This window comes from Colossoma macropomum, unplaced genomic scaffold, assembly GCF_904425465.1.
Source record: "Colossoma macropomum unplaced genomic scaffold, Colossoma_macropomum, whole genome shotgun sequence".
Taxonomy (NCBI): Eukaryota; Metazoa; Chordata; class Actinopteri; order Characiformes; family Serrasalmidae; genus Colossoma; species Colossoma macropomum.
Window position 1 is genome coordinate 6719884 of NW_023494789.1, and position 21812 is coordinate 6741695.

The 21812-nt window shown below is 38.7% G+C and overlaps 1 protein-coding gene across 3 annotated transcripts in view; it reads left to right on the forward strand.

Annotated features, from left to right (window-relative positions):
* Positions 1-10740: 10740 nt before the first annotated feature.
* gulp1b (GULP PTB domain containing engulfment adaptor 1b) overlaps positions 10741-21812 on the forward strand; it is a 70570-nt gene continuing 59498 nt past the window's right edge. For 2 of the 3 annotated variants that reach the window (XM_036569912.1, XM_036569915.1), the window contains exon 1: positions 10741-10840. The gene's annotated coding sequence lies outside the window, so the exon portion shown is untranslated. The remainder of the gene's footprint in view (positions 10841-21812) is intronic. The other variant, XM_036569913.1, reaches the window with a different exon arrangement.

Genomic DNA, 21812 nt, shown 5'->3' on the forward strand with positions numbered 1-21812 from the left:
GTCTCTCTGAATAAAACCTTGTTACCTTAACTTAATTAAGATTTAAAGAGGCTCTCCAGTTGCCGTCAGAAATGTAATCATCTCCACATCTGTTGTAAACATGCCTACTCACCTTGTGCAGCATTGCCACAGTAACCTCTAGACGAGACTTTCTTGGAAGTGGATGGAAAGATGTATCTTGAAGGTGGGAGGAAGTTTTAAAAAACTACAGGCACTTTGGGGTGGGTACTTAAAGACAGGCTGTTTGAAATGCGTGGAAAGAAATGGGAACACTTTCAGTGAAGCCCGTATTGATAAACTGTTGGCTTATAACTCTTTGTAACTTAATTTATAAACACTAATAATGCTTCATAAACATGTTGAACACAAGTTCACCTACTCATTGTAATGCCTTTTAAATGGATAAGGGTCTATGCGTGCTTATAATTCACATTTAATACAAATTATCACTTATAAGAAAAAACATTATGAGTATTTCAAATGCCATCACTGAGTTCTTTAAGTAGTGACTGATACACTGATGTGCCAAAAGTCATGGGACTGAAGCCAGTATTGTGTAGGACAACTCAATGTGGTATTGATTCCACAGGTGGATAGAAGACGTCTGGAGCCATGCCATCAGAATAGCCACCCAAAGTGCAGCAACTCAGCGTGGTATTTGTAGGTGCAGGATCTCGGGTGCGAATCGACCTCTCCACCACATCCCATAAATGCTCAATTGGGCTCATGGTAAATGTGCGTGCCACATCAATTGTTGGAACTATCCAGAGTGCTCATTGAATCAATTCTGGACAACTTGAGCCCGATGGCACAGTGCATTTTCCTGCTGCAATATCCCATCATTTTGGGGAAACACAAAGTCCATGAAGGGCTGCAAACGGTCACCAAGCATTGAAACGTAGCAGTCACTGGTCAATGACTTGTTTGGGCCGACCAGTGGACCCAACCCATGCCATAAGACCACACCACACATCAGTATGGAACCACCACCAGCCTGTACAGTGTCTTGTTGACAACTAGGGTCCATGGGGTCATGAGGCCTATGCCACACACAAACCCTACCATCATCAACAATTGGTACCGTGGTTCATCGGACCATGCTACATGTTACCAGTCCTCTAGGGTCCAGTTAGCAACCTCACAAGCCCAGGTGAGGCACTGTATCCGGTGTTATGGTGTTAACAGAGGCACTCTGGTGGGTCTTCTGCTCCCATATCCCAGGGAAGCTAAGCTTAAACTTCAGTTACAAGATAACACCTCACAACTTATACAGGTGTGGCTGTTCCCAAGCCACCCCCTGATGTAACACCACTTCATAATCAATTTACATCCCATTGTCCAACTTTTGGCACGTCAGTATATTTGATGTCATTGTGTTATAAATATGTTATAACATATGCAAAACTTTATTTTTATAATGTGAGGTGGAAACATTTAACTCTAAACTATTTTACAGAAACACAGACACATTATTGCAATTTAAGAACTTAAATTTCTTACTTTCTCTAAGTTCTAACAAAAAAATATAGTAAATGCAGTTTATTTGTACAACCATTTGTCTTGCAATGTCCAAAAATGACCAGAATTTATAAATATGCTTTACTGAAGAAATTGTGAATTCTGATTCTAAGTGATGGGACTGATTCCATAAAATAATCACAACTCCAATAAAACAAGACATAGAGGAAGACGTGGCAAAAATAAAGAGCCCACTAGTGATTATATTTGACCTTAGCCTCAAAGTTTGGAGATGTAATGCTAGCCAAATTAATTAACTAGCTCAACTGTACCTGATTCTCTTCTGTCAGCTCCTTTAGGTGAATAGGTGTTTTAGCACTGCCAGTGTTGTTAGATTTAAGCCAATTTTTCATTACAAATGTTACACTGTACTTTGTTTTCCACTTTATCTAAAGTAAAATACAGCTGGACAATCGATGTGTCAGCTGTGGAAGGATGTGTTTTTTTGTATAGTCTATTTAGACAGTGGACAGCAGAATATCTTACACTCTAAGTGCACGCAGGAAAACTTCATCACTCTGTGGAATCAAGTACAAACTTTGGAGTCAACTCTCAATTTCCGAATTCCTGGAATTAAGGAATCAATTCTTTTTGGGAATTAGCTTCCAGCCAGTGGATAACTGCTTAGCATCAAGCTCTGATCTACTGACTGCGCATTCGTTCATGGTGATGAAGATACTGAAATATCAACCAATAAGCTTCACTAACAGGAGTATTGAAATCCATACATATAGTCTAAAAGTCTACCACACAGCCATCACACTGTGCCATGCAGCATCACATAGCCTGCGGTACAAAGTGCAGCTATTCCACAGAGAATGCATCACAAAAAGTGTAGATAAACAAAGCTCAGGTTCATTTTATGGACTAAAACTTTCAACATAATTTAGTGAATTTATAATCAGCTGTTCATAAACTGTTTTCAAGCTAATAGATACAAGACAAAATAATCTATGCTGGGCTGGTCATTAGCAAAGCCAGCATATGTTATGTTTTGGATGCTGGTATGCTGGTCAATCAACATGACCATGCTGGGTGACCAGCTAAACCAACACCAGACCAGCACTAGTCCAGCTTAGACCAGCTTAGTCCAGCATGGAATTCATGCCTGTCTGTTGTATAGTAAAGTATAGTAATGTTAGCGGAGCTAGCAAAGTATTAGCGCTTGTCTGTTTATCTTAAAGTCTTTAGATTTAACTTTAGATCTGGCTTCCTCTGTGTGAACTTCAACTTCATGTCATCTACTAAGTTCAAATGTCATTTTGAGGTTTCATTCTGGGTTTAATTTAATGTAATAATAGCAAAATGCTGAGTGGTAAAAAAAGAAACAGAGCAGAGCTGGAGGTCGATGAGCGGCGACACACGTTAGTGCTGAATGTGTTCACCTTCATTAAAACCAATGCTTTTGAATTTCTGGATGCTGTGTGTCACAGCATGTCTGGGTTACGGTGACCTTAATAGTAATCAGCGCCTGTAAGAACAAATTTTAGAGAGGCAAATGAGAATGAGTGTTGTTCCGTTCCTCTAATGGACTTGTTTATGAGGTGACTGGTCTAAAAGAATAGCAGCGGTTTGCATGTTTGCCATGGATGGGAAGTTATAAGAATTTAACTGAAGAGACTTTTAAAGATTTGCAGTGCTAATTTAGCATTAGCTCATCTCTAAAGGTGCCGTATCCTACATATTTCTTTGTTCTTTTCATTTATTGTTCAGCAGTAGTCCACTGGAGACAATTGTGTGGTTTTGTGTACCAAACGCTACAAATAGGAGACAGTAAATATGTCTTAGAAAACGGATAGTTCTGGTTCTAAAATCTGATTGACTGAGTTGCATTCAAAGCCATTGTAAAATCCACAATATATATATACACTATGACCGCCTCACAACAACTGAGTTGTATATTACTACGCCACCACACAAAAAAACCCTTGTGCTTTTAATGGAATAATCTTTGACTGGACCACCGACTGCATTGATGAAGTAAAAACTAATTTTTTGTTTAAACTGAGGGGCTGAAAACGTATGTTCTTATCTAGAATTAGGCTGGTCAGCTAGCTAACTGGCTAAAAGATAGCTAACGGCCTAAACAACTCTATCATTAATATCACAGGCTTGAATTACGGTATGATCATCTGTAAAACAGCAATATAAAAGTCTAAAAATGATACTTGAATGACTTACATGCTTCAAATGTTCATGTTTCAGTCAGAAGGAGCATCAAACTCAGGCTGAATCCCAAACGGCTCCATGCTCCCTAAATAGTGTGCTAGCTTGAGTCCCAAATGACTATTTCTTAGCTATATTCTGCACAGTTGGGGTGCAGGATCCAGTATGTAAATTCCTATGTAGTGCACTCTGCTACTGTGATCAAATCACTGTAACGCATGGCCCTTTGTGGCTTATAGATTTAATAATTCATTTATTCTGTTGATGGAACAAGCCACTGATTACTGGGCTGCACTGCCATGGAAAGCTGATATGGAATATATATGCAGTGCCTAATTCACTGTGCACCATTTTGGGGTTCTGCCATTTTGTAGTGGTGTCTGAAAACATAGTGTGGAATATCCAGTACAATCAAACAATCCCATAGTGCACCACAATAAGCAGAGTGCAACCAATGTATCCCTTGCAGACAGGGTATACCCATAATGCACTGCATTGTTTGGTTCGAAAATTCAGGCACAGCTTCTCTGAGTAGGATTATCGAGCTTGGCTACAATGGCAGCGTCTCCACAGACGTCTCTTCAGACCTGTAACAGATGTAAATAAGCTCTTTTTATTTGTGCAGTCAAGCTCAGTGTTATATTGGACTGGTGGCATAAGGTTTATAGTGTTTATGCGACAGAATCTGCTGTCGAGCAAAACCTGTATGACAGAATGTCCGTAATCATTTACTACATCACAAATTCTGTTCTCTGTAATAGTGTTCTAGATAGTAATCCAGATTTTCGGATGTAGGGTACAGTGATTAGGGGATCATTTCAGACACGGCACTAGTTTGCCGTCATCTAGCTACTGTCATAATGCAACATAGCAGAAGACTGAGATATGTGAATGAGCTCTGTTCTGATTGGTTGCCCTACATTGTGACCTCATTGAGAATGCAGCCTGGGCTGAAACTTTAATGTAAATAGGCGGGGCTAAACTGCTGTAAGCTGAATAGGCATAAATATGTAACTATGTTGGCTGAATAGGCATATGTAAATGATGTTTTTGAAACTCTAAGGAAGTTTACATACCACATCAAACTCTTTTATGGTAAGGTATAGAGTCTTTAATCTTATGAAATGTTTGCTAATGAGCTGCAGTGTCAATTTGAGACACATTATACACGTAAATATTTTCATAATTGTTTCCTATGACCACATGCACATATAATTACAGAAAATATTCATTCAAGTCCGTGATGGTTTACAGTATGATTAATATGAGTACTTTGTGTGGTATTTCATACATATATATCAGCTTATTAGCCGCATTTCATGTTTTTCGTATGCAATATGCACACCACCGTATATTAATCTACTTTTTAATATTAATAGACTGGGTGAACTCAAGCATGCTGCTGTTTTCTCTCATTCGTTTTATTGGTTTGTTTGAGAGTTGCGCGCAGCATCTCTTTGATTAGTGATTCTTAATGAGAATTCCCTGACCACAGACCATCCTTAGATGTGTTTAATTAAGAGCGCTTTGAAACGTAGAGCGGCACACCTGGTGAACAGCTGGATGGGAAAATGGTAAAAATGGATCGGAAAAATGAAAGAGATGAATAAAGTGAAAGAGAGAACAAAGAATAAACTTGGGTATCAATGACAGCTCAGTGGTTTAAGAAAAATAAAGTAGTAAAAAAATCTCAATTTTTGTCCTTTTATATTGTTTTACATAATGCCAAGTGACCTCACAATGTGTAATGAATAGACCTATGGAATTGGCCTCTAAATAAAATCTTGCTACGTTAACTCACTTGCTATGTTTACTTTAGACTGCTGGTCACCATAGCAACGCAGACAAGAACGTTGCCTAGCTGGTAACTACCGAAGAGGCAAAGAGAAAGATTTAATATGGACATCAATAATTTGAAGCTGGATGGACTTATTTGCATTTATAATCACTCCAGCTGGTTTCCTGATACGTTTAATCTGCAACGAGAAACTGTCAAACTCTCAAAAGTCACAAAGCTGAAGTCAGCTTCTCAATCGCCAGCTTCTTGTTCAAATTTACCCATTCTACCTTTGTCTTAGGCGCCAATTAAGGTGGAATAGGAAGATTTGAACCTTGTAGAAACGTTAAGAAACATTTTACAAGAAACTATTTTACATTTGAGGAAACGTTTTCTGTCAGAGATGCAGGAAAAGCAGCTATAGCAGAGCTAAAGCTTAAAGCAGAGCAAAGTAAGTCTGCGTTTTCATTTATATTATGTTTTTTAGTCTTAGTACATCAATGAGACATATTTACAGCCAAAATGGTAAAACGTTACTTTAATAAAATTGACATAAAATGGCTCTTCTTAACATTTGGGTTGCCGACCCCTGGCCTATGATATAGTCTCCATCACTGTGAGCGGAATTCCCAGATGGTTGTATGGCATATTTGCATAATGCCTGCTGGGTATTAGTATAGGAATTAAAAGGTAGGAATGCAAAAACTGGCTAATGCATCCAAACAGTGCGAAACATTTCGAACAAACATTCATATGGGCTTCAGCTACATGTGCACAATTCCATTCTAGATAGATAGTGCACTGTTTGTGTGTAGAAGTCTGAATTTTCCTAACATACACAGCACACTTTGTTTTTTTATATTACAGTTTCACAGTGAATCATATAGTAATTTAATCCAACCTTATGATATTAATGAAGGAGTTGTTTAGCCTGTTGGCTATCGTTTAGCCTGATCAGCCTATTTGTCAGCCCCTCAGCTCAAACAGAACCGGGTTCTTACTTCATCTGTACACCCAGTGGTCTATGAGACCAGCACAGTCTAAGATTATTCCATTCACAGCACAAGGATTTTCTGTGACATAGCACAGTAATAGTGAATTTAACAGTGAGAGGGTCATAGATGTGAATGTGTGAGCATGAAAGCTGGCTGTGCTTCTGGGTGGTTAACTCTCATTCAGTTAGCAAGGAAACCTCGGCAATAATGGAACAATCTTGCTGTGTTTGAGGCTTTAATGTCAAATTTGACAAAGTGAATTGTAAATTCTTCACATTTTCCAGCTTTTAAAAGCAGGTAGAGCTGCTATAAGCAGCATCATTCCCAGTGAGTTATCTTTTTTGTTTGGTAACACTAGCAGCCGATGCTAACGAAAATGTAGCTAATCTTCAACTCTTGACCAGTAAGTGCACCAGAATATAAACTAGGACAGTATGTTGACGTCAACTGCTAATTTAAGCCATTTAGGAAGCTAACACACTTAAGCTAACCGTCACAGAACAAGTGTTTTTGCTCTTATTTTCACACTGAACAGAGAAAAATCTACACTTTGCAGGTTATTGTCTCATATCAGCCAGTATGTTACGCTAACTAGCAAGCTAGGGAGCTAATTAGCCAAATTAGACACTGGCATAAAATGACCAACATAGACGACTAGATTGTTGATACTGGTAATTCCTTGCTGACAAAAAAAACAGCACAAGTTAGCTTCATAAGTTGATTAATGCCAGTTTTTGCTGGTCTAGTAATGATTTAGCTGCTCGCCCAGCTTGACCAGCATATCAGCAACTAAAACATAACATCTGCTTGTTTTTGGTGGTGACCAGTATGATAACTTCCATTGCTGCTGACCAAAACACAATACATGCAGGTTTGGCTGGTGACCGCCATGCTGGTCTCTGCTGGTTTTTCTAGCAAGGTTAAGATGGTTCCAGCTGTCTCTCGAATAGGTAGAACATGAACTGAAACTAGAACCGAACGTTCATGTTTGGGTCAGTTCTTTTCTTTAAATGTGCAGGAAAACATCCTGAAAAGATGAATGGTTCTTTATTAAACTGTGGAATGAAGCATATCTTAGTTTCAATATCTTAGTTAAAAGCTCTCAGGATTATTACAAATCCTGTTGTACCAGTGTAGTGCTACTTGCAATAGCCACCCCAAAGTGGGTTCTTTGCTGATATGATGTAATCCTGATTTGTCCTATATTAAGCTATTTGAACACAGCTCAGACAATCAGATTTTAGCACCGGAAATCTCTTTTATAACACCAGAGTTAGGACAGGATGCCCATTTCAAAAGGTTTTAGGCTTTCTCCTGTAAAATTACCCATTTGTAGATATGAAGTTTTGTTCTGATAATGACCAACATTTAATTCTATACCAACTTGTTCACCAAAATTTATAGCAGTTTTATTCTAAACTATAAATTAAGCCCATTGGTTGATCCACATGAGCCTCAGATTCCAGCAGCATCTTTTTATTCTCATGTTTTGATTTCTTCAGCGAGCCAGAAAACGTTTAAAAAAAGAACCAGATTATCATTTGATCTGATAATAAGAGACGGGACATAATCCAGCTGGCTGGTATATGCCGAACACATTTGTGCCATTTCACCACTATAAACAAATCCCACTCATCTGGGGGCTGGTTATTAAAGTGCCTACAAACAAATCATGGCTAGCAAATGGGATCCAGATTGTGGATTGTGTTGGCACAGCACACAACATTGATTATGCGCTATATTCAAGATGGGGAGGTTGTTTATGCGTATAATCAACACGCACAGATGCACAGAGATTATAGATTAGACAAACACAGGTGAGCAGCATCTTCCGCTAATTGTTCTATCAGCCGCTGATTAGCAAGAACAATCAGAGGCCAAAGTAAGTGGTGCTTCCATATGCGCATATTACCCAATTACATTGCATTAAAGGTTGCTATTTCTTGTTAGGAAAGCTTGTGTAGATGTGAATGTCAAAAACACACAGTGCATGCTTCTCTTTATTTATGTGATAGTGGTAAATGAATGCATACAATGCATATGCTTCCCTCAGAAACTAGGCTAAGTAGCTACTGCTGACCTGCAGCAGTCCAATTTGTTACAGCACATTTCTGAGGCACTGCGTCTTCCCGGCACCCACTTCATAGGAAAAGACTATGTGGAAAAGCCTGAGGAAGTTTCCAGACAGAGTACAATAGCACAGTCATCCCTGCAACCTCAAAACATTGAATTTTGAAACATTGAAGACAAACACTTTATATTTTACAGGGCAAATATCATGGAAAACCTGATTTTCCTTTTTTTAAATAAAATGGTTTGATGTAGCATAAAAACACAAAGTTGAAACACATGCTGATCACTCTCCAGTCTACACAGTCCATTTATGAGGAATAAGCTCCAAAAACAGACCATTTTGAATTCACTGTTTGTGATGTCACAGCCAATCAGAACAGAGGCAATTTACATATATCAATTTAAAAGTACAGTAACAAAGTAAAAAAAGGAGGTTGAAAAATGGTCATTTCAACAAGAATTACTACTATTTTTGATACATTAAGCCAAACATCATACATGAACCTCAAGAAAAAAGACAAAATACAGGATATGGGTCCTATTGTAGTGTCGGTATAGAACAAGATGCGAGAAACATTATACTTTAAAGGTGAATGCTCTTTTGTTGAACAGGCAACAAGGGAAAACAGGCAGCAGGCAGGTCACGTCTAGCCACACATCTTCAATTTAAGGCACTAACACTGACACTACTGACCCACAGTCCAGCACAGTGAAGCATGAGCAACACATCAGCACCTCATTAAGCCAATATCAACTTATTTACAAGAAATGTCACTTCTAATGTGAGCGTGGCACCTCCCATGGCAGTGTGAGCCAGTGGGGAAAACCACAGTATGTTGGATATCTTTATGACATAAACCATCACATATGTCGTCTTATTAAGATTCAACCCAATGTAGTACAGCATCTAGGTACTCTTCCTCTGCTGTTAGATCAATGTTAGGTACATTAATCTTTCAGCAGGGTTATTCAGCACACTCTCAGGGCTGTTTTTGTTTTATTTTTTTTTTCAAGTGAAAATAAGCACACACTCCTTAAACTTAAATATGACTTTTTCTGAAAATTGTAGTGCACAATTTCCATTTATTTAGTTTAATATACTGGGAGAAAAAAACAAAACATATAACGTAACATTACTTTTGCACAAGTCACATTTTATGTTTTAGTTATTTTTTCCTAATATGTTAAATTCAGCAAATTAACAGTAAATGTGCATTAAAATGTTCAGAAATGTGTTCCCTGTAGAGGATGTCTGAACTTATTTCCAGTGTTCAGGCTGTTTCCTGCCTTCTGCCCAATCACTGCTGGGAAAGGCTCCAGCTCCCACACGACCCAGTAGGATAAGCGGTTTAGATGTAGATGTTTAAATGTGTGTGTGTGTGTGTGTTTGTGTGTGTGTGTGTGTGTGTGTGTGTGTGTGTGTGTGTGTGTGTGTATTTATTATTATTTTTCTTATATTTTTATATTAAATTGATATATGTAATGTTACAGTAGAAACAGATACTCAGGTGTGCATGGCAAAGTTTGATATTAAAGAGACTTTTATTTTGTAATATCTAAGACGAAAGTTCATTTACTGGTTATCTGAACACCATCGTTTTTTTCCCAATTTTAATTTTTCTACATCATTTGAGCACAACAGCTGTCCTTTAAATTGTATGAAAATGTCATGATGGATGGACCAACAGAAATGCTCCAAAATTGCTTGTAATAAAATCTCTTCAAATTGACTCACATAAAATGTAAAATGTAAAGAATGCTTTTGCCTTCTAAAGATACCATTTTTAATTATCATTTATATATATATATATATATATATATATATATATATATATATATATATATACCTTTCTTACTCGGACTAAAAGTATCCCATATCCTGTATTAATGACATTAATGATGCTTGACCAAAAAAGTGTTATGTGCTTAAATGGCATTCTACATGTAATAACTCAACTACAGGACTTTTACTATAGAAAGCTCAATTTCTTTTGTATATAGAACGTTTAGGTTACAGATCCTCTTACTAATCTATTATTTTGGCACTGTTTTTTAACATTGAGCGCGTGCTCAGGCGCAGCTTCAACATCCTCGCTCCTCTGCTCGGATCTCACGCGCGGCCCCTTTAACTGAACCGCAGGTTGCACATTCCAGTAGAAACGCGCCGTTTTAAACGCTCGGCTGACGTCATTAAACTTTTTAAGCAGCTCGAGTAAGCGGAGTAAAGCAGTCAGGCTGAAGGCAGCGCGGAGCAGATGCGTCCTGACAGCCTCAGTTTTACTCGGAACTACGACAAAAAGCGCCCTTTTCTGTGAGTTTCTGTCTGACTTTCGCTTATTCTGTCATGCTGAAGCTGTGAAACGAGCTCTGGAGCTGTGAACTGACACGGGTTTGGCGGTTTGAGCGGTGAAGTGAACTCTGGGTAGACTGTGTGGAGAACTTAGTGAAGGCGGTTCAAGTTGAAGAGCTTCAGCGACGCGTTCAGGCGGTTTGATCTCTGTGTGATGATGTATCAGGAACATAGTCAGCAGCTGGAAATTACAGATTTTTAATACAGGTTTTTTGATGTTGGTGGAATGAAGAGGTCCAGAACTGCCTGTCAGACAAACGAGCCAACTCGACTCAGTGAGAGAGAGAGAGAGAGAGAGGGAGAGAGAGAGAGAGAGACTCTGACTGTGTGGAATGCTGGATTATATGGACAGTAAGAATCGCAGACGCTGCGATTTTGTGTTTTGGTGTGTTGTTAACTGCTGTTAGACTGTTTTCACACATGCACCATAGTGTTCAGTAGTGATAAAGAGAAAGTATGTTACAATATTTGCTTAATATGTCGAATTAAAGATTAATTTTCTGGATTTTTTTACTTAATATCTTAAAATAATAACTTAAAGAGAGTAATTGTTTAAGGGTAAAAACGTCATTATTTTGAAATAGTAAGTTAAGATATTAAGTCATTTTTGCAACATAGTAAGTCAATATTTTGAGAAAATAAGTACAGTTATGAAATGATAGAAAATAATAAAATTGTGATGGCAAAGTAAATCAGTATTTTGAGAAAATAAGTAATTGACATAGTCGTTTCATATTTTATAAAAGATTTACTTAATATTTTAAAATAAAAACTTCAAAAGAGAAAGCAATTATTTCAGGATAAAAAGTCATTATTTTGACATAGTAAGTCATTATTTCAACACAGTAAGTCAATATTTAGAGAAAATAATTAAAATTATGAAATGATAGAAAATAAAATTGTGAAGACAAAGTAAATCAGTATTTTGTGAAAATAATTACTTGACATAGTAGTTTAATATTTTATAAAAAAAATACTTAATATCTCAAAAGAATAACTTCAAGAGGTAAAGCAAGTATTTCAGAATAAAAAGTCATTATTTTGACATAGTAAGTCAAGATTCTGAGATATTAAGTCATTATTATAACATAGCTGGTCAATGTTTTGAGATGATAAGTATGAAATGATAGAAAATCAAATGATGACAAATTCAATCAGTATTTTGAGAAAATAAGTAATTACTCAACACAGTAGTTTCATATTTAAAAAATAGTCATTATTTTGACACAGTAAGTCTTTGTTATATGATATTAAGTTGTTATTTCGACATACCATATCAATATTTTGAGAAAATAAGTACTTACTTTGGGATTCTAAGTCTAAAATTTAGTACACTGTAAAATATGTGTCTGTACAGTCTTTAAAATCCCACCCATTGCTTATAGTTGACTGCATCAGTGGACTTTCTCAACAGTTCATTTTGCCATTTAGTTCCCTCAACTGAACTCTGCTTCCTTCAGCAAGTTTCCATTGTATTGTAGCCTAATGCTTTGACCCAGATCGAAGCCTCCAGCCCAGCTGTGGTCCAGACTTGGGTGCTGTTTGTGCTTATATTGCTGACGACATGTCTCTTGTTGCGCTGTTGTCCTTGACTAGGGCAATGAGAGAACGGCAGAATTAGATTTCGGACATTCTTAGACAAGCTTAATGCCCTTACATTGAAGTTGGCAGTCTCGTCTTGTTCTTTCTTCAAAGACACCATGACTTTTTCCTGTTTTCTGCAGCATAATGAATGCGGTGTAAACAAAGAGTGGGCGAATAAATGAAGAAAACACTCAAAAGCAGTGGTCTCTTATTAAAATGTTTAAAAAACAGTATGGAATCTAATCAGATTCTTCCTCTTGTTCATTTAGTTGTGTATACATGCATAATTACCAGCCAATGATTTGCATGCACCCAAGGGTTCCATACACACAGACACATTTGCAAAGGGGGCACCACAATGCCAAGGTGAACATGCTGATTACAGCAGTCTGCAGGTGTCCGTCCTGGCACTAACGAGGCACTCGTGAGATTAAGACACACATTACACATCAGGCAGCGGTCTCAGGGCCCTAAGGGGCTCTTTTTAATTAAACCTTTGGCACATAGACTTTTCTATCTGTTGTACATTAGAGATGACATGATCACTCGTCTCTTTTCCCAGCACAGATACTGAAACCTTGAGTTTATAGCGACTGATCCAGTTCTGTTCTTAAAATACAGGGGGAGGCAACCTAACATGGGGTAAAGCGTAACACAGACTTTATGTGTAGTTTTTATTTGTCATGTACAGTGAGACAGTAAGACTTGTTTTTTGTCACCTCCTCGTTTTGGCGATAGCGTCATCTGTGAATTTCTATAGCAATCGATGTGATATTTTTGAGATTCGCCATGAAGACAAATTTTATTCTATGAAAGTGACATTTTGCATCATGTTTTTCAATTACTCTATTATGTTTATGTCACAGAGTCCACACCTTTACAGTCGTATGCAAAAGTTTGAATACCCCAGGTCACATGACATGTTTAGTTGATTTTATATATAAAAATAAATGAACACATCCTGAACAGAGAACACTGTGGCGTGCGCCCGTCCACCGGGCCCTGATGAAGCCCAACGAGGACGGCAGGGAGAGAAACACCACAAATGAGGGGGGGACGGCGCACGAGTCCCGAGTCCCGAGTCCCGGGCCCCGAGTCCCGAGTCCCGAGTCCCGGGCCCCGAGCCCCAAGCCCCAAGCCCCGCCACCTGGGCACTGCTTGGGCGCCGCCTCTGGTCCCACAGTGAGGCCACATTAATTACCCTCACGTTAATTAGGGTCCCTCGGCGGAGCTCGGGCTTTGCGCTCCGCCCCCCCTCACTCACGGTTCTCCCCCCGCCGTCCTTGGGGGTTTCGTCCTCGCTTGGAGTTCGGGCCCCGCCTTCCTTCCGGCTATCATCGGGGGCATGGGGGCCGGGCGCATGCCACAAACACACTTTCTGCAAATTGTAGTGTACAATTTTTATACTAATTGCCTTCTTGATGACTGTAATGTAGCCCTGTTTGAAGCATATAAACAACTCACAGTGAGAGTCTAGCTGGGCTTAAAATACAGAAAATACAGAAGGAAACTTGTCTGGCAGCCTCTTTTCACTATTTATGTTTATTTTGCTGAATATGTTTTTATGTATTTAAGTTGGAAAGCTCACCTGGTTAAAACAACATAGAACTATAATAAATGAATTGTGTTTACATAATTCAACAAAGATTTACAGCGAATTTTACAACTACAATTTTACAATTTTAACATTTGCACGCAAGCCACTTTTGGCTGATTTGCTGAGAACAAAGTTTATGTTTTCATTTGTAGCAGAGATATATAAATCACTAGCATTCAAGATGATCAGTCTTGTTTAAATATTTTTAAAAATGATTTAGCAAAAACCAAAACATGTTGGGCTGTGTCTCAGTCTGCCCAACTCACTTTTAAAATCAGCTATTTACCATGTTCAAACTGCTCAAACAAGCAACAGAAATATCACTTATAATGCAAATATGTGCAAAATTAGACTGATTACTACAAAGACATTGTCATTTTAGTGTAATACAAGCTTTTAGCTACTCATTGTTCTTATTTCACATTAGCCTACATGTTGCTACTGTTGTGAGCTTCTCTACGTTATGTTGCATTGCAAACAGTTCTTAGGTATTTCAGGCTAGATTTGTTACAGAAGGCTGGTTTATAGCTTCTCTATTACAGTCCTTTTGAGTTCCACAGTTATATCTGTGCCAAAAGTAGGTCCACTTGGCCAGACGTGATCTCATAACAAGAATACACATCTGGGGACAACTTGTTGAATTTTGGTGCTGGATTCCACTCCCTCTACATCTCGCCCCCAGACTTCCTCTAGTCTGTACCCTTTTAAAGACTAAAATACAATAATAACATAAGCAAAACTAGCTAACGAACGAAATGGAATACTGTTGTTGGATAACAGAACTATTTTTGATGTTTATTTTTACAATATGTAATGTGTTCTCCACTCTACATGCTTATTTGGAGTTTTCGGGGACTTTTCAGCCATGCTGACTTACATTCCATGGGGTAACGACAAGCTCAGTCAGTTCATCAGCCAGTGTTGACAAGCGCTGCCTACTTTGAGCTCCACCTTCATGAGGTGGTTTAAAAATTTCTCACTCGGTTTGTTCCCACCTAAATAAGTCTACGTTCACATCCACATTTGGCCTAAATTTTCTCACGGTTGTCCTCAGATGTTCTTGGCACTGTGAAACTAGACTTAAAAGCAGGTTCACTCAAAGCAGCTTGGTTCTCAGAAACTCCCAGAGTTTGAAAATAATTTAAGTGACTGTGCTAAACCTGAGCATTGATTCTGGCGTGCACCTGTGGAGATACATGTTTCAACCAAATAAAAGCGACAGGCTCTGGTTTGAAAGTTTTTCTCTTGGAGCCTGTTACCCACTGACTCCCCCGTGTGCCAGGCCAGAGGTTTATTTACCATGGTCTAAATAGAGGGCTTTAAAGTTTGACCCCTTTGGCACATTGCTTGTTTATTGTCTGTGGGGGACAGTCACGGTCAGTTGCAGCTTCTTGGCACTCCCTGCCGTTACTGATGAAAGAGGAAAGACAGGTTCAAAGTGGTTCCTGTTACATTGTGGATAGAATGTACGGAGATTGTGCACTATGTGAGTAGGTAAGCTCCTCTGTGGCCATCATGTGCTATTATAGAATCTATTTCTCATTGTTATTTCGTGTGGAGGATGAGAGCAGGAGACAGAAATAGAGACGTGCTTTGTGAGAAACCTCAGAGAAAAAAAAACAGTTTGAGGCTTGTAATTAGGAGAGCGCAAAAAAACAGCTGTGGGTTCTAGAAGTGCTTTGCTAGGATTTTATATGCTATGGAAGTACGCCTTTAATTTCTTTACCAACACGGATATGAAGTAATTACCTTTACTGGCTGCGGCTGCTTCGCTCATTGGATTTTGAACACTATTAATATTGAAAATGAGAAGTTTGTATGGCTTAGAAAACGTCTTTTATTATGGGTAACTGAGTTTATTCAGGGTTACTTCATTCCACTTTTCCCTGCCCTCAGACTTTAAGAAGTATTTTTGTTCCATGCATTTGTAAGTGGGTTTCACTTCACCCAAGCTTGGTAATGAGTAACCTTGACTGGTGGCTTCCGACTTCTCCCTCTGAATGGTAACTTCTCAATAGGAGCTGAAGGCTCTGACTTGCTGCTGGTGTGCATGTTCTGGTTTTTTTTTCTTTTTTAGCTTCTTGTTTTGCACTTTACATGCAAATGAATGTGGAACTCTTTTTCAGCCAAGCTCTCTGACAAATCTAGTCTAACATTTCTCCCTGTGAGGCTGACTGTCTCCAGGAAACGTCCAAATCCTCCTCTAAGTTTCTTCTCCAGAGGAGCAGGGCGTCTTGCGGAGTTTGTCTGTGTCAACACGTAGCACCTTACGAAAAGATGATGGCTGTTGATTAGAGGGTGCCAATTTAACAGTATGTAACAGTATTTTGATAGAGTTTGTACTTTCTGAGTACGCACTATGCGTCCACAAGTGTCCAGACAGCCCTTCTAATTAGTAATCTCCATAGAAAAGCATTGGCACACTGCGAGGAGCCTAAGGTCTCCAAGCCCGATGCCAAGAGTCAACTATAGTGTTGTAAAACTCCCCAGCATTGGGCTCTGGAACAGTGGAACGGCGTTCCCTAGAGAGATGGCACACCTTCCAGTACAATTTTCCTTTTGCCACAGATGTAGTAATTCAGCCAAGACATGCTTTGCTTTGTTGGCTTTCCAGCTCTTCCTTTTTTAGTTTAGAGCTGAAGCTGCAAGGCTAATGGTGCTAATTAACATGCTAGTCAATAGACACCCAAATCTTTTCTGTAAATACAGCCATAAAACTTCTTTCAACCCACTCAAACTGCACATAGATCTTCATTAAGGTCCCGCAGACTTGTCAGTGTGGTTTAGTGCAGAGTTTAGACAAAACCTCGCTGTGCAGCTGAACACTGTGGGCTGCTGTTTTAGACAACAGGATCTGGAGTGCTGACCTAGAATCAGTTTTTGCAACAATGCCTGTCTTAAATATGGAGGACTCTGATCCAAGATCAGTCCTGGTTTGTTAATACTAGCCTTTGTGCTGTCTGAAATGGCTGCCCATATCAGTGAAGTTTTGTTCATATTTGTAACTCATGCTGTGTTCTAAACCACTTCGACAAGCCTGTATGACCTTAATGTAGGCCATGACCGAAGGCTGATAGAAGTTTTGGGGATGTATTTATGGAAAAGACTTGGGTGAGTGTTGACTTCTCGTCTTTGTTAGCAAAGTTAGCCTCATGGCTCCAGTTCTTAGCTAAAGAAGAAAAAAAAAAAATGAAACTCCAAACATGTCTTGGCTTATAAGCTAAATCTGGGGTAAGTGGACAATTGTGTAAATTAGATTTTTGCCAAACTATTTCTTTAACTGTCAATGTTTGCAACATTGAATCAAAGATCATTGAGTGTGTTTGCATGCACTCAATATTCCGACCATAACTGCAGAAGTCCGATTATTCTAAAGGCACCATACTCCAATTCTAGAAATCCGATTCTAAGAAATCTAATAAAGAGACGTGGATTTTAGCTCAGTAGTCAGATTTCTCGGTGCATGTAAACTCTTACTCTGATTTCTTTCGGATTTCTCAGTCTGCGCATGTGCGAGAACAGACAGTGGATGTCACGAGACGCAGTAAAACACTTTTGGAGCGGTGCTGAAACCAAACACGAAATAAAGGATTTAAATATTCTTCATCTTCTAGATGATGTATCTTCATATTTTCAGGTAAAGTGACTCGATGTTTTAAATAATCACTTCCCACTCCAAGCCCAGATAATCAAACTGAAACTCTTTTAGTTTGGACATATTATGAGGAGGGACAATTCTTTGGAAAAGACAAGTGCGCTTGGAAAAGTTAAAGGTTAAGCATGTAGAGGGTGACCAGCAGCGAGATAAATGGAGATAGTCCAAAGATTCGTGAACAAGCCATTAAGAAACCTAAAGACCCAGGATATTCTAGAGAAACACTATTTATATGGTCACCACAAGTTGGAATCAACAATAATCATGAAAATGTCTTGTAATATTGTGTTGTTGTATTTTAGTACTTTGACCATATTGACCATCGCCGCTGTCGGAAGAAAACCTTGTATCGCCATTTTTGTTTTTTTTTCAGTTTTTGACATAATTTGAAAATACCTGTTGTCTTTAACGTTGTGTGTAAATGGTAAAAGGTTTTCTCCTTGTCCTGTAAAGTTTTTTGGAGATTTGGAGGTTTTTTGAAGGGTTTCTTCCGACAACAGCGATATGGTTGAACAGCGTTCTGTAGGAGTTGAAATTTCATTATTGCTTAGTCAACATGCTCACGTATGTGACTTTCTTGCTAAAGACGTTCCAGCCAGCCCTGTTCAGTATGCACAGACATTGTCTGTTTTTCATTGTCCATATTTGTATCCTTAGCATGCACTCAACAAGCTCTCAAAGTCGAAAGGCACTCCAAGTTTGCAAAGCTGAAGACTGAAGAGCAGCCAGTGACACACTCAGAAATGGCTAATCCAGCCATACCTGCTTCTTTTTCTACACTTCCCCTGTCCCTTCAAACCGGACCCTCAAGCTTGTGTGCTTTGAATAGATATCAAGAATAACAACCATCTGTATGAGTCACACATCTGAGTTGTTTTCCTTTTTATTCGGGTGAATATGAAATCAGCTGCTCTTTCAGACATCCAACATTTTTTTCCAAAATAGTTTTTTTTTGGTGGGGGGTGGTTAAAAATATTTGGTTTTTGTTTTAATACTAGACTTTCAAAAAAACACATCGGTGTTTATTTCTGTGCTTCACAGGCCTCTGAAGTTGTGTGTCACTCTGTACTCAGCATCACTCAGAGGAAAATTGTACGTGGAGTTCAACATGTCGAGTTCAGAACCATTTTGGTAACCACAGGACGTAAATGCAGCAATTTCCTAATATCGAATTCATTTTTGAAATGGACATGACAGCAACTACGGACTACGCCCCCTCAGATGGTAACACCTGTCTGTCTCCGTTCTGATCACTGGCCCCAGCTCCAACATACCTACTTATTGCTGTACACCCTGGACTTTATTAAAATGTTTTGGCCTTGATCTTGTCCACTCGCTGTGCTTTCTCCAGCTGCACTTCTGAGCCGTTTGCATCTCTGGACTGTTCTTTGGATTGTTTACTGCTGCTTGTTATTTTCTGACTTGTTTGCTGTTCAGTGTTATTCCTGTGAACGTGGCCTTGGACTGTTTTTTTTCTTTCTTACAGACTTTTGATACCTGCACTGTGGATGTTTTAATACAGCTCTGCTTTTACATCCCACTATTTTGAGTCTTGGGCCCAACCCCATTGCACCTCTTACCCCTACCACTCTCCCCTTATCCCTTAATTTTGTGCCTTCATGTCTAGGGGTCGGGTATCCCCATTTTTGGTAGAGGGGTAGGTTGAAGTGTTTGGGCTCCATGACCCTCCAAATGGAGGTTTTTCAGAGTCACACTCCAAATGGAAAAAAAAGGGCAAGATGCTGCGCAAGCAACCAAAGAAACCCAAAACTATTTTCTCTGTTAAACAATTCCAATAATTATTATATTATCTTAGTTTAGTGTCGTTTCAATGTATTTCGGTCCTTTTCTTCATAACAAGCATAAAAATCGCTAGTGCTATGCTGATGTCTCGGTAGCTAAATTTCCCGTTCCAGCTTAAATGGTGCAACCGTTACATTCTGGAGCCTTAGGCATCAGAACTGCTGCACCAATTTAAGGTGGAATGGGAAAATTCGAGCAAGAATCTGACGAATAGCTGACTTCATCTACATATCACCAAAGAATTAGGGGTGGGTCGATAATAAATAATTGTCCCCCTCTTTGAAGGCATATAATGCCCTAACTCAAACAGGAAATGAGATTGGGCCTTGGTGTTACAGTATTTGTGGTGTTACTACTTTAAGCTGACTGTGTGAAATCCTGATGTTTGCTGTGGCATGGGGGGGGGGCTCATGCATGGGTGCTGCTTGGCTGTGAATACACCTCCCATGATCCTCAGTGTGGCAGTTTTCAGCCTGATTATACAGCTTTATTGATCCAGGAATAAGCAAGAGTTACATTCATGATTCTTGTCTCTTTCTGACGTGTGTCATGTTGATATTGATTTCTCAGTATGAAGTCATCACTTATTTATTCTGATATTTGGAATTTGTAAAACATGGAAGAATCAGCGCTCATGCATTTTGCATGTCTGTCTATGAAAGTATTCGCTCTTTCAAGTGCAGGATTTAGCTGTGTCCTTTTGCCATTTACATTTAAGTCAGCACTTTGTCCAGTACAATGAGTAAATTTGATGCATTGTCCAAATTCCTAGCACTGATGAATTGCTGTAATCAGGGTCAGTCAGATTTCTCCCCCTGGGCAAGGTCTTGGCAGTGTAAAATAGGTCCAAATGAATGAAATAATAATACAAAAATGTCAGGTTTCGGAAAACAACATTTTCTTGTCTTCATACTTCTTTAAAAGCCATTTCAAAAAAACACTGTCATCTCAGTCAGACATTCCTTGTGCATTTAAATGTAATATGTAACCTTGTGATCTGACAAAGGAACAATATCTCATTCCTTTTTAATAGAACAGCATTTTGTTACAGTTATATGCAAAAGTGAGGGCACCTGTGGTCAAATCGCATATATTGTTGAGTTTTGAAATGTAAGAAGTAAACACCAGCTCTGTAGCAAACTATTGAAAAAATGTAAATAACTTGAACAAAAGGTATTGTGGCATGTGCAAAAGTTTGGACACCCTGCTAGCACAGTAATTAATACTTAGTACTTATTTACACAGCTTTTGGCAGATATCACAGCTTGCAAACACTTCCTGTTTTCCTGTTTTAGGAATTTTCATGAACTCTTTCTGTGCAGAACTCTTCTAACTCTGAGGTGTCTTGCATGCACAGCATGTTTAAGATCTCCCCACACATTTTCAAAGATGTTGAAGTCAGGGAACTGTGAGGGGTCAATCCAAAAGCTAAAAACTTCAGCTTGCATTCCAGTAGTTCTGGAATGGATTTTGATTTTGATGTATGTTTTGGATCATTCTCCTGTTGTAGAAGCTACCTTTTCTCTAGCTTTACTGCCTTAACTGTGTCACATTTGCTTACAGAATATTTAGATGTTTATTCAAGTCCATTCTTCAGTCTGCCCATGCAGTGTTTCCTGTGCCACTGGCTTCCTCATAATAGATCTATCCCCCATACTTAACGGTTGGCAAGTTCTTCATCAAACGCTGTTCCTTTTTTCTCCAAACGTACCTTCGGTAATTGTGGCCGGAGAGTTTCATTTTCACTTCATCAGTCCACAGCGCTTGTTGTTTTGCGTAATTCACAATTGACTTTTGTGATGTGATCTTCTGATGACTCAGAAGTTCCCCTTTAATGACCATTTCTTAATGATATTTCCTAGAGTACAAATTGCGAGCTATAAGCGCTTGATACTACAATTGGAAGGGTGTCCAAACTTTTGCACATGCCACAATTACTGTAACTGTGCATTAACATTTGCAGAAATGCAGAGTTTGTGCTAACTTCTTTTTTTCACTTCAAACATCAACGAATTAGGCGTGTCCAAACTTTCACATACAATTCTGCATACCAACTGAAGTGTACATATGCAATAATGACTGTAATCAAAGTGATAAAGTTTTGATAATGATAACGATAAACAATTTCTCCAGTGTTTGTTTTTCACAGTTGAGCTTCTTTTACAGAAAATCAGCTGTGCTTGTTTGAAAGTACTGTATCTTTTTGTTTTAATTGTTTGTGTCAAGTCTTATCAGATGTGTTCATTTGTAAAGAACAAGGCTGCAAGAGAAACACATGATTAATGATAAAAAAT